We start from the raw sequence: 17,791 nt of genomic DNA on the forward strand, positions 1-17,791 counted from the left end.
GGGAAAAATGGTCGGACCATTCTGCAGGGAGTATTGAGGCACCAGGCGAACGGTGTGGTTCATTGCTGGCATCAGGACATTGTGAGGAGTTAGAGTAATGGGGGTGAGGGTGAGGGTGGGGGATGTGCTGGCATGCAGGTAGGGTGGGGAATGTAATAGTGAAGATTTGACTTACCAGAGTCCATTCCTCCCCCTACTCCTGGGAGGCCCTCACGATACAGAATCGCCAAGACCTGCTCCTCCCATTTTGTTAGTTGTGCGGGAGGAGGTGGGTGTCCGCCGCCAGTCCGCTGAACAGGCAGGTGGTGTCTTGAACGCACCTTCCCCTGTAGCTCGTTCCACCTCTTCCTGATGTCCTCCCTATTTCTTGGGTGCTGTCCCACTGTGTTCACCCTGTCCACTATTCTTCGTTATAGCTCCATCTTCCTAGCTATGGAGGTGTGCTGCACCTGTGATCCGAATAGCTGTGGCTCGACCAGGACGATTTCCTCCACCATGACCCTGAGCTCCTCCTACTAGAACCTGGGGTGTCTTTGCCATGCCATGGGGTGGTGTAGGTGATGTGTGGGGTGGTGTGTGGGGTGATAAGTGTGCTGATATGTAGTGGTGCATAGTGTGAGGTACGTAGAAGTTATATGGGTGATGGTGTTGTGTGCCTGTGAATGCTAGTATTGTTGATGGTGGTGTCTCTCTCTGGCCTTCTCTTAGTAATTGTTGTCATAGGGGTTTGTGGGTGATGTGTGTGTGTGTTTTATACTGTATTGTGGTGGGAGTGGTGTGTGTATGTGTATCAGGTGTGTGTATTTCGAATTGTCCAATGTGGCTGTGTTTTGTAGATGTGTGTGTATTTTGAGTGCTGCGGTGTGTACCGCCAATGGAATACCACAGTTGGAAGACCGCCGCGTGGATAGTGATAGTGTGGGCGTATTTCTGTTGGCATGACGGTGGAGGATTTGTTTTCGCCAGTTTATCACTGACCTTTGGTGTGGCGGACTTGTGTGGTTGGCTGAATTTTGGCAGATTCCGTGCTGTGGGTCATAATAGCTGTGGTGGATTTCCACTGCCGTGGCAGTGTGTTGGCGGTCTTCTGCACGGCGGTAAGCGGCTTTTACCGCCAATGTGGTAATGACCGCTTATGTTTTCTTAAGATTTGGAGATATTTTTTGATAGAGAAGCATTGCAGTTCTTTAGCATATGGACTTCATTAAAAGAGTGCATGAGAGCGTTTGACAAAAAAATTAATTGGACATCTTGTTTATCTGCACTGATAATGAATAGCAAATCAAAACAAACAGAATCATGTACAATACTATGATCACACCATTATCATTCACATACTGGCTAAAAACAGCTAATGGCAACAGCATGTTTACCTCGTTATACAATCCCTAAGAGGCCTTCAGATAGATCCATCCTAATGGGCTTGATTGGGATAGTACTGCTCAAATGAAGATTATGTTTCCATAACATAAACTCGAGGGCATCAGAGTCCTTGTTAAGGACATCCGCCCGTAGGTATAAAATAGAACAATTTTCATTCTGTATGCTCGGATTAGTGATTACAATGAGCAGCTACAATGTGGCTCTTAAACCACCCATGGTGGATCTAGCAGTTCTTTTTTGTAGTCAACAATGCTTTCAAAGAGAACATATTATCCAATGTACAGGTGAATTAGTATGGCAGAAGTATTCAGCAGTCACTTTCAGCTGTTAACCACCAAGAAATCACTGTTTAACCTCAGCCTTTCTTCCAAACTGCAAGATCTTACGTTTTGTCAAATTCATCTTTAAATTGTGGCATTCACAATAGGCTTGTCACCAGCAGGCAGGAAAAGTCCTAGCCAAGGATGGTTTAAAGAACCATATCATCCACACAAGGCGAAGTTCAGCAAGCCCATAACACAGTTGTACCAACCAGTACTATAAGCATCAGTTGCACTGATAACAGCTGCAGTAGCAATTGTAGTATTGGCACCAGAGGGTCAAGTAGTAGTGGGCAAAGGCTTGCTAAATATTTGTTTAAGGGATTGACAGTGAGGATTAAAAATGTTCTAAACCTTTGAAGTGTGTGGGTAGGGGTGATCGGAAGAGCCAAGAAGAATGAGGTGTATGGAAGGCAGGTAGCAAGATTAACCGCATATGAGCACAAGTTGACGGAAACGAAAAGGTAAAAAACACTCTGATTTAACTTCTTTACTGTTAGACTACATCTACAGGCTGTTTGTCATATAAGCAGAATGTTGCATGCTGGCAATGTTTGATTCTTCGGTTTCTGGTGCCCCTGTTGCAAAGGTCCCATGCCTGCTTTGAGGTTTTTCTTCCCTTTAGAATTTTTTGTCTCTTTCTCTGACATGCACAGTCTTTGGATTCAAGTTGACTGCCACTTCCTGGCAGATCTACCTAATTCAGCAGGTCAGCTTCCTTAGGGTGACTACTGGCTCTGAGGACCGTCGTGCCTTTCCCTTTCCCTAGTGGTGGCTGACTCAAGGGCTTCTTTTTTCATCTTCATAATTGTTTTACCCACACATTTTCTCCTTGGATCAGTTCAGGGTGGTCTGCTGTCTTTTAAAATGTCTGTACCCCTTTACAATGGCCTGTAAAGGGCTTAGAGGACTGGTTGAATTTTGTTTCCTTGTGTGTTGGTCATCTGCTTCTGCATATCCGCATGGCTTTTTATGGGAGGGTGGTGCTGCATACTTGATGGGGGTCTCCCCTCCCTAGCTCTCAAGTTCCTCCTGCTGGGAGGGTCTCAAGTGCATCTTCCCACCTTATGTGCCCTGCCCCCTTCATATTTTCTTTTTTTGTTAGGGGTGAGGATTCAGTGTGGGCTTGCTTGGGTTGCTGCAAAAATGGTTTGCTATGTTGAGCTCATTTTTCTGACAGTCTCCTTATTGGGTCTAGAAACTGTGTGGCTCTTATTCTGTGTTTTAAGTTGGCTTGTATGGGCTTCTTGTTAGGTTTGCATTTGTGGTTCTATTTGCTCTCCTTGGGGGCTGTTTTGCCTGCTCCTTTGGAGAGAGCAGGGTGAAATAGCACCACATATGTTTATTGCGTACTTGCCCTGGTGTCACGGTCCCAGCTGTGAGCAGGGCTAGTTCTGCCTTATTCATGCCTTATTCCCCCCTTATGAGTGATATCAGAGATGTTAGTTTCTTTTCATCACAGTACTAGTTTGAATCATGTTATACCTTTGTGTAACTTGACAACTCAGCTTTTAACATAATGGCACTGTTTAAAGCAGATCTAGACCAATGCTTGTTGTCAAGATAACTTCTGAACACCTGGGCCTCACCCAGGTAATCCAAGAAGCACATGTCAACTGTCTACAATCACCAGGGCCTCACCCAGGTAATCCAGGAAGCATGTGAACTGTTGGTTCTTTAATTGATCCTCCTAAGAGAAAAATGATAGTTGAGAAACATGTGCAATTACAATAATCACTAATGAGTTCCTTTGTTTGACCCATGAGTTTACTTGCACCTGGTTCGGGCTGGCTATAATAACCTGCGTTACAGACAAAATCCTGCTGAGCCTCACTCAACTTGGAAGCAACGGTAACCTGTCGCCAGTCTAGGACAGCCTTCACTTCACAGTGGCTGTCCTCTCTACGCAGTAGGATCCATTCCTTCGCGGCGACAGGCTTCTCCTTGCAGCAATGCACTTCATGAGTTCTGACCCAGTATTTCCGATCTTCTCTGCACCTGCCACAGTACCTGTGGAAGGAGGGCAGCTTGCAGTTCATCTCTCGCATCGCTTTTTCTTGCACTGGCAAAAAGACAGTTGCCATCTCAAATAAGGTAACACAAGTTTTTCTGTTTAATTGGGATCTTGATCAGTGTTGATTAACTAAACCCAGCAATAATATGTGGATCAATCTCATGATTGAAAAGACATGGGAGAAAAGTCGTATTTCTTGTAATAGCTGTGCTTTCATTGGTCTTGTGTGCATAGTTGATTTCCAATCCTTGTTTTCTCAAACACAATCTAATGTTGGTGTTCAATTGTTTTGGGACAATTGAGAACTATAATCTGGATGCCATTGCACATTTGTATATGAACCTTGAATTTGTGAGTCTCTTGGACTACTGAAGAATTTGAAGTTGTTTTGTTGTGATTAACCCAGTTATTTCTTTCTCAGTGGAAATCCTTCTACATGATAATTCCAGTTCATGATTGTAGGAAAGTACCACGTTGCCTGGCATGTTACCCCCATATTTCACTGTATATATGTTGTTTTAGTTGTATGTGTCACTGGGACCCTGCCAGCCAGGGCCCCAGTGCTCATAAGTGTGCCCTGTATGTGTTACCTGTGTTATGACTAACCGTCTCACTGAGGCTCTGCTATTCAGAACCTCAGTGGTTATGCTCTCTCATTTCTTTCCAAATTGTCACTAACAGGCTAGTGACCAATTTCACCAATTTACATTGGCATACTGGAACACCCTTATTATTCCCTAGTATATAGTACTGAGGTACCCAGGGTATTGGGGTTCCGGGAGATCCCTATGGGCTGCAGCATTTCTTGTGCCACCCATAGGGAGATCTGACAATTCTTAAAAAGGCCTGCCAGTGCAGCCTGAGTGAAATAACGTCCACGTTATTTCACAGCAATTTACCACTGCACTTAAGAAACTTATAAGTCACCTATATGTCTAACCTTTACCTGATAAAGGTAGGGTCCTATGTTACTCAGTGTGTGGGCACCCTGGCACTAGCCAAGGTGCTCCCACATTGTTCAGGGCAAATTCCCCGGACTTTGTGAGTGCGGGGACACCATTACACGCGTGCACTATACATATTTCACGACATATGTGTGGCGTCACAATGGTAACTCCAAACATGGCCATGTAACATGTCTAAGATCATGGAATTGTCACCCCAATGCCATTCTGGCATTGGGGAGACAATTCCATGATCCCCCGAGTCTCTAGCTCAGACCCGGGTACTGGCAAACTACCTTTCCCAGGGTTTCACTGCAGCTACTGCTGCTTCCAACCCCACAGACAGGTTTCTGCCCTCCTGGGGTCCAGCCAGGCCTGGCCCAGGAAGGCAGAACAAAGGACTTCCTCAGAGAGAGGGTGTTACACCCTCTCCCTTTGGAAAAAGGTGTCAGGGCTGGGGAGGAGTAGCCTCCCCCAGCCTCTGGAAATGCTTTGATGGGCACAGATAGTGCCCATCTCTGCATAAGCCAGTCTGCACCGGTTCAGGGATCCCTCAGCCCTGCTCTGGTGCGAAACTGGACAAAGGAAAGGGGAGTGACTACTCCCCTGACCTGCACCTCCCCTGGGAGGTGCCCAGAGCTCCTCCAGTGTGCTCCAGACCTCTGCCATCTTGGAAACAGAGGTGCTGCTGGCACACTGGACTGCTCTGAGTGGCCAGTGCCAGCAGGTGACGTCAGAGACTCCTTCTGATAGGCTCCTTCAGGTGTTGCTAGCCTATCCTCTCTCCTAAGTAGCCAAACCTCCTTTTCTGGCTATTTAGGGTCTCTGCTTTGGGGAATTCCTTAGATAACGAATGCAAGAGCTCATCAGAGTTCCTCTGCATCTCTCTCTTCACCTTCTGCCAAGGAATCGACTACTGACCGCGCTGGAAGCCTGCAAAACTGCAACAAAGTAGCAAAGATGTCTATTGCGACCTTGTAACGCTGATCCTGCCGCCTTCTCGACTGTTTTCCTGGTGGTGCATGCTGTGGGGGTAGTCTGCCTCCTCTCTGCACTAGAAACTCTGAAGAAATCTCCTGTGGGTCGACGGAATCTTCCCCTTGCAACCGCAGGCACCAAAGAACTGCATCACTGGTCCTCTGGGTCTCCTCTCAGCACGGCGAGCGAGGTCCCTTGAACTCAGCAACTCTGTCCAAGTGACTCCCACAGTCCAGTGACTCTTCAGTCCAAGTTTGGTGGAGGTAAGTCCTTGCCTCCCAACGCTAGACTGCATTGCTGGGAACTTTGGTTTTTGCAGCTACTCCGGCTCCTGTGCACTCCTCCAGGATTTCCCTTGTGCACAGCCAAGCCTGAGTCCCTGGCACTCTAACCTGCAGTGCACGACCTCCTGAGTTGTCCTCCGGCGTCGTGGGACCCTCTTTTGTGACTTCGGGTGAGCTCCAGTTCACTCCAATTTGTAGTGCCTTTTCCGGCACTTCTGCGGGTGCTGCTTGCTTCTGAGTGGGCTCTTTGTCTTGCTGGACGTCCCCTCTGTCTTCTCACACAATTGGCGACATCCTGGTCCCTCCTGGGCCACAGCAGCATCCAAAAACCCTAACCGCGACCCTTGCAGCTAGCAAGGCTTGTTTGCGTCTTTCTGCACGGAAACACCTCTGCACGACTCTTCACGACGTGTGACATCCATCCTCCAAAGGGGAAGTTTCTAGCCCTTGTTGTTCTTGCAGAATCCACAGCTTCTACCATCCAGTGGCAGCTTCTTTGCACCCACAGCTGGCATTTCCTGGGCATCTGCCTACTCCCGACTTGATCGTGACTCTTGGACTTGGTCCCCTTGTTCAACAGGTACTCTTGTCAGGAAATCCATCATTTTTGCATTGCTGGTGTTGGTCTTCCTTGCAGAATTCTCCTATCACAACTTCTGTGCTCTTTGGGGAACTTAGGTGCACTTTGCACTCACTTTTCAGGGTCTTGGGGTGGGCTATTTTTCTAACCCTCACTGTTTCTTACAATCCCAGCGACCCTCTACAAGGTCACATAGGTTTGGGGTCCATTCGTGGTTCGCATTCCACTTCTAGAGTATATGGTTTGTGTTGCCCCTATCCCTATGTGCCCCCATTGCATTCTATTGTGACTATACATTGTGTGCACTGTTTTCTATTGCTATTACTGCATATTTTGGTATTGTGTGCATATATCTTGTGTATATTTACTATCCCCATACTGAGGGTACTCACTGAGATACTTTGGCATATTGTCATAAAAATAAAGTACCTTTATTTTTAGTATACCTGTGTATTGTGTTTTCTTATGATATTGTACATATGACACTAGTGGTACTGTAGGAGCTTCACTCGTCTCCTAGTTCAGCCTAAGCTGCTCTGCTAAGCTACCTTTTCTATCACCCTAAGCTGCTAGACACCCCTCTACACTAATAAGGGATACCTGGGCCTGGTGCAAGGTGTAAGTACCCCTTGGTACCCACTACAAGCCAGTCCAGCCTCCTACAATGATGATTCCTGAATAATTCTTGAATCACACTGGGGAAGATTTTTAGTGTGAATTTTTGGTATGTTGATTTGACGTTAGTTAATGTCAAAGATCTGTTTAGTTTTCACTGTTTTAAAGTGTGGTTTCATTCCAGGAAAATCCCAGTCAAGACCCTTGTATCTGAATAATCTTAATTGCCAGTATCCTGAATCCAGAACCATAATCCAGATGTCCTTGAGCCCAATAGTGCCTGGAGTAGAGAAATCCAAATATGCAGAAGTCCTGGTATTTCTCTCTTTCTCTCTCATCCCAACCCCTCTTCCCATCAAAAATTCCACAGGTTGCAATGTGTCCTTCCTTGTTGCCCTGTCCATTCTCACTGGGATTTGGGGATTATCTTTGCCCCATCAGAACCGCCTGGAGTTCAGGTGAGTTGCTCGCTACACTTAGCATGTCTCTTCTTTGGTTTTGCTGCCCTCCTTGGTTTGTCTACTGTGTACACCCATTTTGGTTTTTGCTACAGGCTGGGATGGGACATGCCTCTGTACTCACTATTGGTCTTGGTGTGCCTGATGTTGGCCCCCTGAAACATGCTTTTCATACTCAGTTGTACTCTGTCATTAAAGTTGTCCCTCCGCCTCCCTGGAAAAAGCTAGATATGGGGCCTGCACCAAGTGCCCCCTGCTAAACCTGGAACTTTGGGATAGTGCTTGAGACCCTGTTTTGGTGAATAGGTGTTCTCTTTCTTCTTCTACTGTGGCATGGCTGGCCTTGGTTTCCCCTTTTGATTAGACATTTCTGTTTTGTGCCCTGTACAAATTTTGAGGCCTATTGTTTAGCTGTGAGCCTCTCTGTCTTCTGATATTCAGTCCTTGTACTCCCACAGGTAATCTCCTTCTCTACAGTTTGCTTTGGAGCAAATTGTTAGTCTGCCTCTGGGTTTGGGTGTGTAAGGGGTGGTCATAAGCTCAGCTATTTCCATTAGAGCATAGTTCCAATCTTTCCCTATTGCTCGGAGGTTTGGGCTAGGTTCCTATGCCACTGCTGGGATTGCAGGACTCTTAATGGTTATTGTTCTGTTTCCCTGCCTCCTTCTCTCCTCGTAGCTGTTGTCTGCTGGGGCTGTGTTGTGCCCTCCAGGTGTTTGTTCTGTTCCCCCTCCCTGTTGCGCTTGGGTTGGTGGTGGGTTCGTCCAGTTTACCTTTGCCTCTGCTTCAGAGTTCTCTCTCTGCATTATTTTCTTCCCTCATATTGTACTTGTGTTCTATATGCAATGTACCTTGAGGTTTTGGTGGGTTGCCCTCTTCTAGCCAAGCAGGTGTTCCCTGTAGGTAAGCCTCTTCCATGTGTCTATGATATCATCTCTCCTTCCATAGCCATTTCACATTTTTAAAACAGCACCATTTCCTTTAAGGAAAGAAGTTTCCCGTTTCCTGAGTTCAACCACAAAAAAGGCGGTCTGGTGTTCCTTTTTATAGCCAATCACAGGAGGTCACAAATTGTGACCTGCCTAATGACTATCGATTAGGCAGATCAGTCTGTGAACCCATGAGACAGGGGATTTTTTGGCATGACCTACTGGTGCACAGGTCACATTGGAAAATCAGAGAAAGGTCACAAAAAGTAATTGCGCAGACTGTGACCATTTTCTGTGACCTCTCTCTTTGTATATTGGGCTGTTCCTGTCTTCTGGGTGACAATGAATTGAGTTTGACTGTTCCTCGAAAAAAAGGGTTTGCTTTAGGGATATATTTGATAAACATATCCTTCGCTAGACACAACAACAGTAATATTGCTTACTATTGGTGAGGTACATGACAATGTGCCTCTAGAGAAACCCCTTTTTCTGAAATGTATAAGCCCTGGTTTGCATAGAGGTATTCATGGTTCCCCTTTCTAACCTTGACTTTTGACTGGCTGTTGGCACAGTTCTTATGTAGTGAATGATACTTCTGTTGTCTGGGCCGATTGGCAGCTCTATCCCCTGTGGCAAGACTGTGGGTTCTGCTTCTTGGTAAGGTCTTGTTGCAGGTACCAAACCCTTTCTGGTACCCCTGCTTGGAATTGTTCCAACAAATGGCTGTTGTGGGATATTCCCTGTGGTCTTCTTCTAGCCATTTACCCTGTTTGTTCACTCCTTGCCATTTATGGCTGCTTCTTTGCAGTCTATTCTGGTGCTTGCTGCTGGATCTTATGTGGTCTCCCTTCCAGACCCCTCAGGATATTGCAGCATAGATAAGCACGTTTTGTGGCACAAATATGGAACTTTTGTGGAATTTTTGTGGCAGTTTATTTTGCTATTCCTTCAGCATCAAACACAGATGACTTATTTTTATGTGGTATAATACAACATTAAAGTTTCCATCAAGGCATTGTCTACAGAATTTATGCTGCCAGTTCTATATACTATATGCATCAAGTAGTATTTATATTCTTGTTACTTTAAGCTTGAGCACTGTGCAGTCATTAACAGGAAGTACAGCAGGAAAGAATTTAGCTTCACAAAAGGCTTCATGGATGACTCCCAATGAAGGTTCATGATGTGTGCCAAACAGGTTATATGTATGGAGTTCGTATAAAGATTTCTCAACACAGTGTTATATGCCTTGAGCATGTATGCCGCATTGTCTGGATTCAAAGAAGTAACATTCTGAAAGGCTATCCTGAAATCTATGAACAACCTGATAAATACTTGTGCTACAGTTCCATGGTTTCACTGTGAGAGGAACACTGGCTCTCATTACAACCCTGGCGGTCGGTGTAACAACGCCAACAGGCCGGCGAAAACAAAATTGAATCACGACCATGGCGGAAACCGCCAACATAGACAGCCAATTTAACACTCAGACCACCACGGCGGTAGAAACAAACACCGCAGTGGTAACCCCCAGCAGACAGGCCAAGGACAAAGTACCACCCACTGTATTTCAAGACGCCTATCGGCCACCTTTTCCGGGGCAGAACCAATGCGATCAAAAGCACGGCGTAAACAATACACAGAAGGGAAAACACTCACCTCTCAACACCCAACCAGGAACCAGGAAGCCATGGAGCCCAAGTCACAGGTCCTGCCCATGTTGGTGTATCTTCTAATCTACCAGGAGTACGAACGGCAGCGGCGACGACCACGGTGAGTACTGCACCTACAACACAGGGGAGTGGGGGAAAGAGAGTGACACACACATGCAACACTCAATACCCCCACCCCCACCCTCACCCACAACAACATACACACAAATACATGCAGCAACATTACATATACACCCCCTAACCCCCTGGAAGAACGCAAGGACAAAAGGAAATTATTGTAACCAGTGTAATCATGAAAAACCAGATAGTCAAAATTCAAAATTCAGTATATACAAATATGTACACCAACTACACAAGTCCGGATAGTGTACCAATCATTGTCCGTGGACCACTGGGCCCAAAATGCATGGGCGAAGCCCACACTAGATACCTGACCGGAAACGGAGAGAACACTGCTGGGGCATCAGATCGAAAATATACAGGCACCTCAGGGGGAGGGGGGCACCTCAGCCAGATGAACGTACAATGCCACTGCTGCACGAGGGGGCTCCATGACCATTGCTGTATCCTGGGGAGTACAAAACCACAGTCTCACAAGTCTCTCCAGTGGGTGGTTTGCCCACTGCATTATCCTGGGGAGTGCAAAGCCACAGTCTCTCAAGTCTCTATAGTGGGTGGTTTGCCTACTGCATTATCCTGGGGAGTGCAAAGCCACAGTCTCTCAAGCCTCCCCAGTGGGTGGTTTGCCCACTGCTGTATCCTGGCGAGTGCAAAGCCACAGTCTATCAAGTCTCTCCAGTGGGTGGTTTTCCCACTGCATGATCCTGGGGAGTGCAAAGCCACAGTCTCTCAAGTCTCTCCAGTGGGTGGTTTGCCCACTGCTGTATCCTGGGGAGTGTAAAGCCACAGTCTCTCACGTCTCTCCAGTGGGTGGATTGCCCACTGCATTATCCTGGGGAGTGCAAAGCCACAATCTCTCAAGTCTCTCAAGTGGGTGGTTTGCCCACTGCATTATCCTGGGGAGTGCAAAGCCACAGTCTCTCAAGTGGATGTCATTCTCCACTGGTTCTGAGGGGGCTTCGTGCCCAGAGTGCTTCATCCTGCCAAGGACTGAGGTAGTGGATGTGATTCTCCACTGGTTCTGGAGGGGGCATGGTGCCCAGAGTGCTTCATCCTGCCAAGGACTGAGGTAGTGGATGTCATTTTCCACTGGCTCTGGAGGGGGCCTTGTGCCCAGAGTGCTTCATCCTGCCAAAGACTGAGGTAGTGGGTGTGATTCTCCACTGGTTCAGGAGGGGGCCTTGTGCCCAGAGTGCTCCACGTGCAGTGTGGCCGGTACAATTGCCTCACCTGGGTTTGCGTGCCACTAGATTGGCGAAGTACAGATGATACGCCATGGAGGCAGTGACATACCCCACACTGCTGCGGCTTCGCCTTCCACCTGCAGGTGCAAACAGTGATGGAAGTCATGCCTCATGGAAGCTGTCCAGGGTCCAGGAACTCTCCTCCAGCGTCGGACGACTGACCACTTTCCGAGTATGTCATGGGGCCGGTGGCGGTGCTTGCGGCGGTGTCTGTGAAGGCGGTGCTGGCGGCGGTACATGGGTCAGCACCTGCTGAGGGACACAGAAGGACGTCTCCTGCAGCCTCGGGCGGCTGCCCACTGGGGAAGAGGCTGGGGACTGTCGCTGAGGCTGTAGACGTGCCGGTGGTGGTGCAGGTGGCGGTGCAGGTGGCAGTTGTGGTGGCAGGGCAGCTAGCAGTGTTCGCCGCCGTACAGGTTGGTGTGGTCATGGACAGAAGGTGTGACACTGGTCCCTCAGTTGGTGCCACCATGCCCTGTCCTGACCTTCTCTTCTTCTTTGAGTCCTTCCACACCTTTGATGGTGCCGCAGTTGTCTTGCCACTATCCCCTTTTGTTTTTGCTGAGCCCTTGGTTGCTGGTAGTTTCGGCTTCCCTATGGGATGTGGGCACCTTTTTCATCTTGGCAGGTGGCAGAATGTCCTTGCCCTCGCTACATGGCACACTGGAAGCCCTGATGGGTGGCACACTCAATGACCCCGCAGTTTCTGGCACCACTGTGCCTGGGGATTTGGTGGCTGAGGTCCTAGGCTGAGACCTGGAAAGCCTGGCCCTAGGGGAAGGATGGGGGGAGGTGAAGGGAAGAGGTCAAGGGTTGCCAGGAAATGTTTTTGAGACACACTGGGACAGGAAGATGGAGGGGGTTTGGGAGTGTTGGAAGATGTAGTGGTTGTAGGAGGTGTACGTCTGCTGAATTTGGGTGAAGGTGCATGGGCCACAGGCTGTTGTGAGGTGGATGGCTGTTGGGTGGGTGTGTGCCTGCGTTTGTGTACTTTGGGAGGAGGGCTCACAGACACACTGGGAGAGGACTCAGGGGATGTGTGAATGGTAGTGGGGGTGGTGATTGCACGATAGCGGTGTGTGATGATGGGTGTGCTGGTAATGGAGGTAGTGGCTGAGGATGTAGTGCATGCAGGTGTGAGTGGAGATGAGACAGGGAGGGAGGAGTAGGACGTAGAGGAGGGGGACACAGTGGAGGCATTGGATGTTGGTGTGTCTGAATGGGGATGGTGCTTGTGTGAGTGCCTGTGGGATGTGTGGTGCTTATGTTTGCCTGAGCGACTCTTGTGTGTTGATGTGTGTGGATGCAGGTCTGATGGTGTGCTTGGGATAGGCTGAGGTAAAGGGGATTGGGTCTGGGTGGAGGAAGTTGGAGGGGGAGATTGTACACAGGTACAATGGATGACATCAGTGCTGAGGCCAGAGCCTGAAATGCTCTCTGTTGGGCCGCCTGCCCAGAATAAATGCCCTCCAGGTATGCATTTGTTTGTTGCAAATGCCTCTCAACACCCTGGATGGCATTCAAAATGGTAGATTGCCCAACAGTGAGGGATCTCAGGAGGTAAATATCCTCCTCACTGAGGGCAGCAGGGCTGACTGGGGCAAGGCCTGTGGTGCCTGGGGTGAAGGAGATGCCCACCCTCCTGGGTGAGCAGGCACGGACACATGCTGAGGGGCTGCTGGGAGGGCGGTGCTGGTGGGAGGGTGGTGGCTGTACCTTTTGATACAGTGGGCACAGAGGTGCCCGCCACCGCAAGGGAGCTCCCATCAGAAGAGGAGTCGCTGTCGCTGGTGTCTGCTCCCCTCGCCCTCCGTCCCACTGGTGGCTTCAGACTTCGTTGCTTCACACTCCAGGGCCAAGTGGGTTGCAGCTCCCTCCTGCTCCGGTGCCAATGCTCCTCCGCCTGATGATGCTATTGCACACAAGAACAGGGAGACCACAAAAAGTGGGGGGGAAGACAGAAGAAAAACATGTTCAGTGCATGCAACACCACTACCGTTGGTGGACACAACACACATGGAGCAGCCCTCTGTACTTCGCCATGCACTAACAGTTCCTAGAAATTTCACCTGACCATGGGGTACGAGGCCTAAGCCCAATTGCTGCACACCTGGAAGTCACAGGAGCCTGACTAGGTGTAGATGGCTCTTACCACTAGTGGGGTTGGGGTGCCACTAGCCTGCCTCACAAGGGACCTTGCCTACCAAGTTTGCCATGGCCTAGGAGAACCCACTGCCCACCTCCCCCACCCAGACACCTTGTTATGGGCGCAGAGTCAGCTCAATGAGAGTGTACTCACCCCCTTGTGGTTGCTGTGATGCCCTCAAGCACCCATCCAACTCCGAATACGCCACCACCAGGCTCTGGGACATCAGGGGGGTCATGGTAAGATGGGAACCCCTTCCACATTGGGATACCATCCCCACCTGGGCCTCCGCCGTGTTCTTGCTCCAGCGGCACAGGTCCTCCCATCTTTTACGGCAGTGGGTGCTCCATCTGTGGTAGACCGCGAGGGTCTGGACGTCCTTGGCGATGGCACGCCAAATACCCTTCTTCTGGTGGGCGCTGACCTAGAGGAATTGGTACTGGGGAAAGGAAATTACTCACCCGTCCGGACCGTCATACTCATTGCCCACCAGTTCCCACCTATGCCCTGATGCACATACACTCACCATCCGCACATGCAGGCCTGAGCCCCCCCATGTATCTTCCATCCACACCACTCAAAGCAGGCATTGCCCATGCAGCATGCTCACAGTGTACTCACCTGTTTGTCTGGAGGACTGTAGAGTTGCGTGTACTGGGGGAGGACCCCATTCACTAGTTTCTCCAACTCCTACGAAGTGAAGGCAGGGGCCCTTACCCCAGACATTCTAGCCTTCGTCGCTTCCAGACACAGGTCACAGCAGCACTTGCAGTGTAGGTCCTCTCCTGTTGAAGGTCAGGTATCAAGCAATCAAGCAAGTGAACAGACAGAAAATGGTGGTTACGTCTGGGGCGGTGCGTACCGTCACCGCCGGCGTACATCGTCATTGGTGTCTGGGACCTATAGGGCCCAATGTTAACCAATGCTGAATTGCACCACGGTCTTTGACCGCCCACCGCAACGGTGTACAACCCCAGCGCAGTTATCTCATATCCCCTTGTACCACCTTACAGGTCAGGCAGCCGCCATCTCAGGGGGACACATGGGATGTACAAAAACTGCGTCACACCTATCTAGGCCGGGAATACAGACAGATACCGGCACATTGCGGATTAATAACGTTTCTGCAAATAACACATTGTGATACCTCAGTGTTGGATGACTCTCTGCTCACTGTTCTTCTCCATCGGGCACATCTGCTGGGGAAGGTGATGAGATGGCGGCGTCCTCCGGTGTACAGACCCCTGGTGGACCTGTTGACATTGGAAGAGTGACACATCATAATCACATACAGACTTGATCGTGCAACAATCCTGGAACTGTGTGCCCAGTTGGAGCCAGACCTGATGTCAGCTATCTGCCATCCCACAGGGATACCCCCTCTAGTCCAGGTCCTGTCTGTACTCCATTTCCTGGCCAGTGGGTCTTTTCAAACAACAGTGGCCATGGCATCAGGGATGTCCCAGACAATGTTCTCTAACGTGTTGTCCAGAGTGTTGTCTGCCCTGCTGAAACACATGCGCAGCTACATCGTTTACCCTCAGGTGGAGGATTTGCCCACAGTGAAAGGTGACTTCTACGCCCTGGGACATATCCCCAACATCATTGGTGCCATTGATGGTACACATGTGGCATTTGTCCCCCCCCCGGAGGAATGAACAGGTGTACAGAAACCGGAAGAGCTACCATTCGATGAATGTGCAGATGGTGTGTTTGGCAGACCAGTACATCTCCCATGTCAATGCCAAGTATCCTGGCTCTGTGCATGACGCTTACATTTTGAGAAATAGCAGCATCCCTCATGTGATGGGGCAATTACTGAGGCTAATAGGTGAGGGCAAGGTTCCGATACAGTTGTCATAGGTTTCTGGGTATGGGGGTGTCCCTAAGGGTTAGTGTGTGTCTGACAGTTGTCCCTCAACATTTGCAGGTGACTCTGGTTACCCCAACCTGTCATGACTACTGACCCCAGTGAGGAATCCCAGGACAAATGCAGAGGAACGCTACAATGAGGCACATGGGCAAACTAGGAGGGTGTTCTAACGCACCTTTGGCTTCCTGAAGGCCAGATTCCAGTGCCTCCATCTGACAGGTGGCTCCTTCTACTACTCACCGAAGAAGATGTGCCAGATCATCGTGGCCTGCTGTATGCTGCACAACCTGGCTTTGTAACGGCAAGTGCCTTTTCTGCAGGAGGATGGTCCAGATGGTGGTCTTGTGTCAGCTGTGGACAGTGAAGAAGAGGAGGGAGAAGAAGAGGATATCGACAACCGAAACAACATCATCATGCAATACTTCCAGTGAGACACTGATAAGAAGATGCCACTGCTTCCCACATCTCATTATATTGTTGGAACTAGCAAAAGTGTTTCATTTTCATTTAGTGTATGGACCCTGACTTGTCACTTTGACTTTCCATTTCACAGATTTGAGTCCCACTTTGTGCCTTCTGCTATGTTTACTGCTGGCCTACAGCTGTGTTACATTGGCATGTGAAAAAGTAAATTGACATTGCTATATTCCATAGTTATTGCAATTACACATGTGTGAAAGCACAGACTGACTCTAGATTGTTTTGTGATTGAAGTGTGTTTATTCCTGTGCTAATAAGTGGAGGGGGTTGTAAAATTTGCTGGGGGATGATGGGGGAATGTCCATGGCGGAGTCCAGCCTATTTGTTTCACAGGTGCATTGTCCAAAGGGGCATAGGAAGCGGAGCAATGGCAGTTTAAGGATGGACAGGGAGACATAGTGGGACAGAAGGGTGACATTTAGAGGGGTCTCATTTCCTGGCCTGGGTCTTGACAATGTTCTCTGTCTTGTTCCTGGATCTCAGGGACCGTTTGTGGGGTGGTTCTCCATCTGCTGGGGGTGGGGTGCTGGTGTCCTGTTGTTCCTTTGCTGGTGCCTCCTGTTCACTAGCGCCGACGGAGGTGGAGGGCAGTTCATCGTCCAGGCTAGTGTCAGGGGCCCCTTGTTGTGCCACTGTGTCCCTCCTGGTGTTGGCCAGGTCAGCCAGCACCCCTGCAATGGTGACTAGGGTGGTGTTAATGGACTTTAAGTCCTCCATGATCCTAAGGTAGTGTTCCTCCTGCAGCCGCTGGGTCTCCTGAAACTTGGCCAGTACCGTTGCCATCGTCTCCTGGGAATGATGGTAAGCTCCCATGATGTTGGAGAGTGCCTCGTGGAGAGTGGGTTCTCTGGGCCTGTCCTCCCCCTGTCGCACAGCAGTCCTCCCAGTTTCCCTGTTATCCTGTTCCTCTGTCCCCTGAACTGTGTGCCCACTGCCACTGCCCCCAGGTCCCTTATTTTCTTGGGTTGGTGGGTTTGTCTGGGTTGCCTGTAGTGGTGGACACACTGCTGATTGACGTGTCCTGGGGACAGAGGGATGGGCTCGCTGGGTGGGTGCTGTGGTGGTGTTTCCTGAGGGGGAGGCTCTGTGGTGGCTTGTAACAGTGTCAGGGGAACCGACTGTCCCGAGGTCCCCGATGGGCCGGGCTGGTCATTTTGATCCAGGTGTGCAGAGCTGCTGTCATCACTGTGGGCCTCTTCTGTGAGGGGACTGGATATGTCTGGCACCTCCTGTCCGGTGACGTTGGGTAGGGTTCCTGTTGGGGTGTAAATGCATAATTATTGTATGTGTGTGCCATCGTGTGCAATGGGTGGTTGACCCTCTACTCCAGTGCTTGCATTATTGGCCTGGTCCTTGTGTGATTGATGATTTTGGGGCACGAGTGAGTCTCTGTAGTGGACATGCTTGGGTGATGGGTGTCCATGCATTGGTGTCACTTGCAGGGCTTGGTTTTGGGATGTGTGGGTTGTGTTGGTGGGGTATCTGTGTGTTGTTTGGGTGATGGGTGTGAGGGTGGGAGTATATGATTGCATGCAGGTGGGGTTGGGGGATAAGGTAGTAAAGATTTGCCTTACCAGAGTCCAGTCCTCCTGCTACTCCTCAGAATGCAGTATTGCCAAGACTTGCTCTTCCCATGTTGTAGTTGTGGGGGAGGAGGTCGGTGTCCACCGCCAGTCCTCTGTACAGCAATCTGGTGTCTGGAGACCACGGAACACACCTTCCCCCTAAGGTCGTTCTGCCTCTTTCTGTT

Source organism: Pleurodeles waltl, chromosome 6 (assembly GCF_031143425.1).
Source record: "Pleurodeles waltl isolate 20211129_DDA chromosome 6, aPleWal1.hap1.20221129, whole genome shotgun sequence".
NCBI classification, from domain to species: Eukaryota; Metazoa; Chordata; class Amphibia; order Caudata; family Salamandridae; genus Pleurodeles; species Pleurodeles waltl.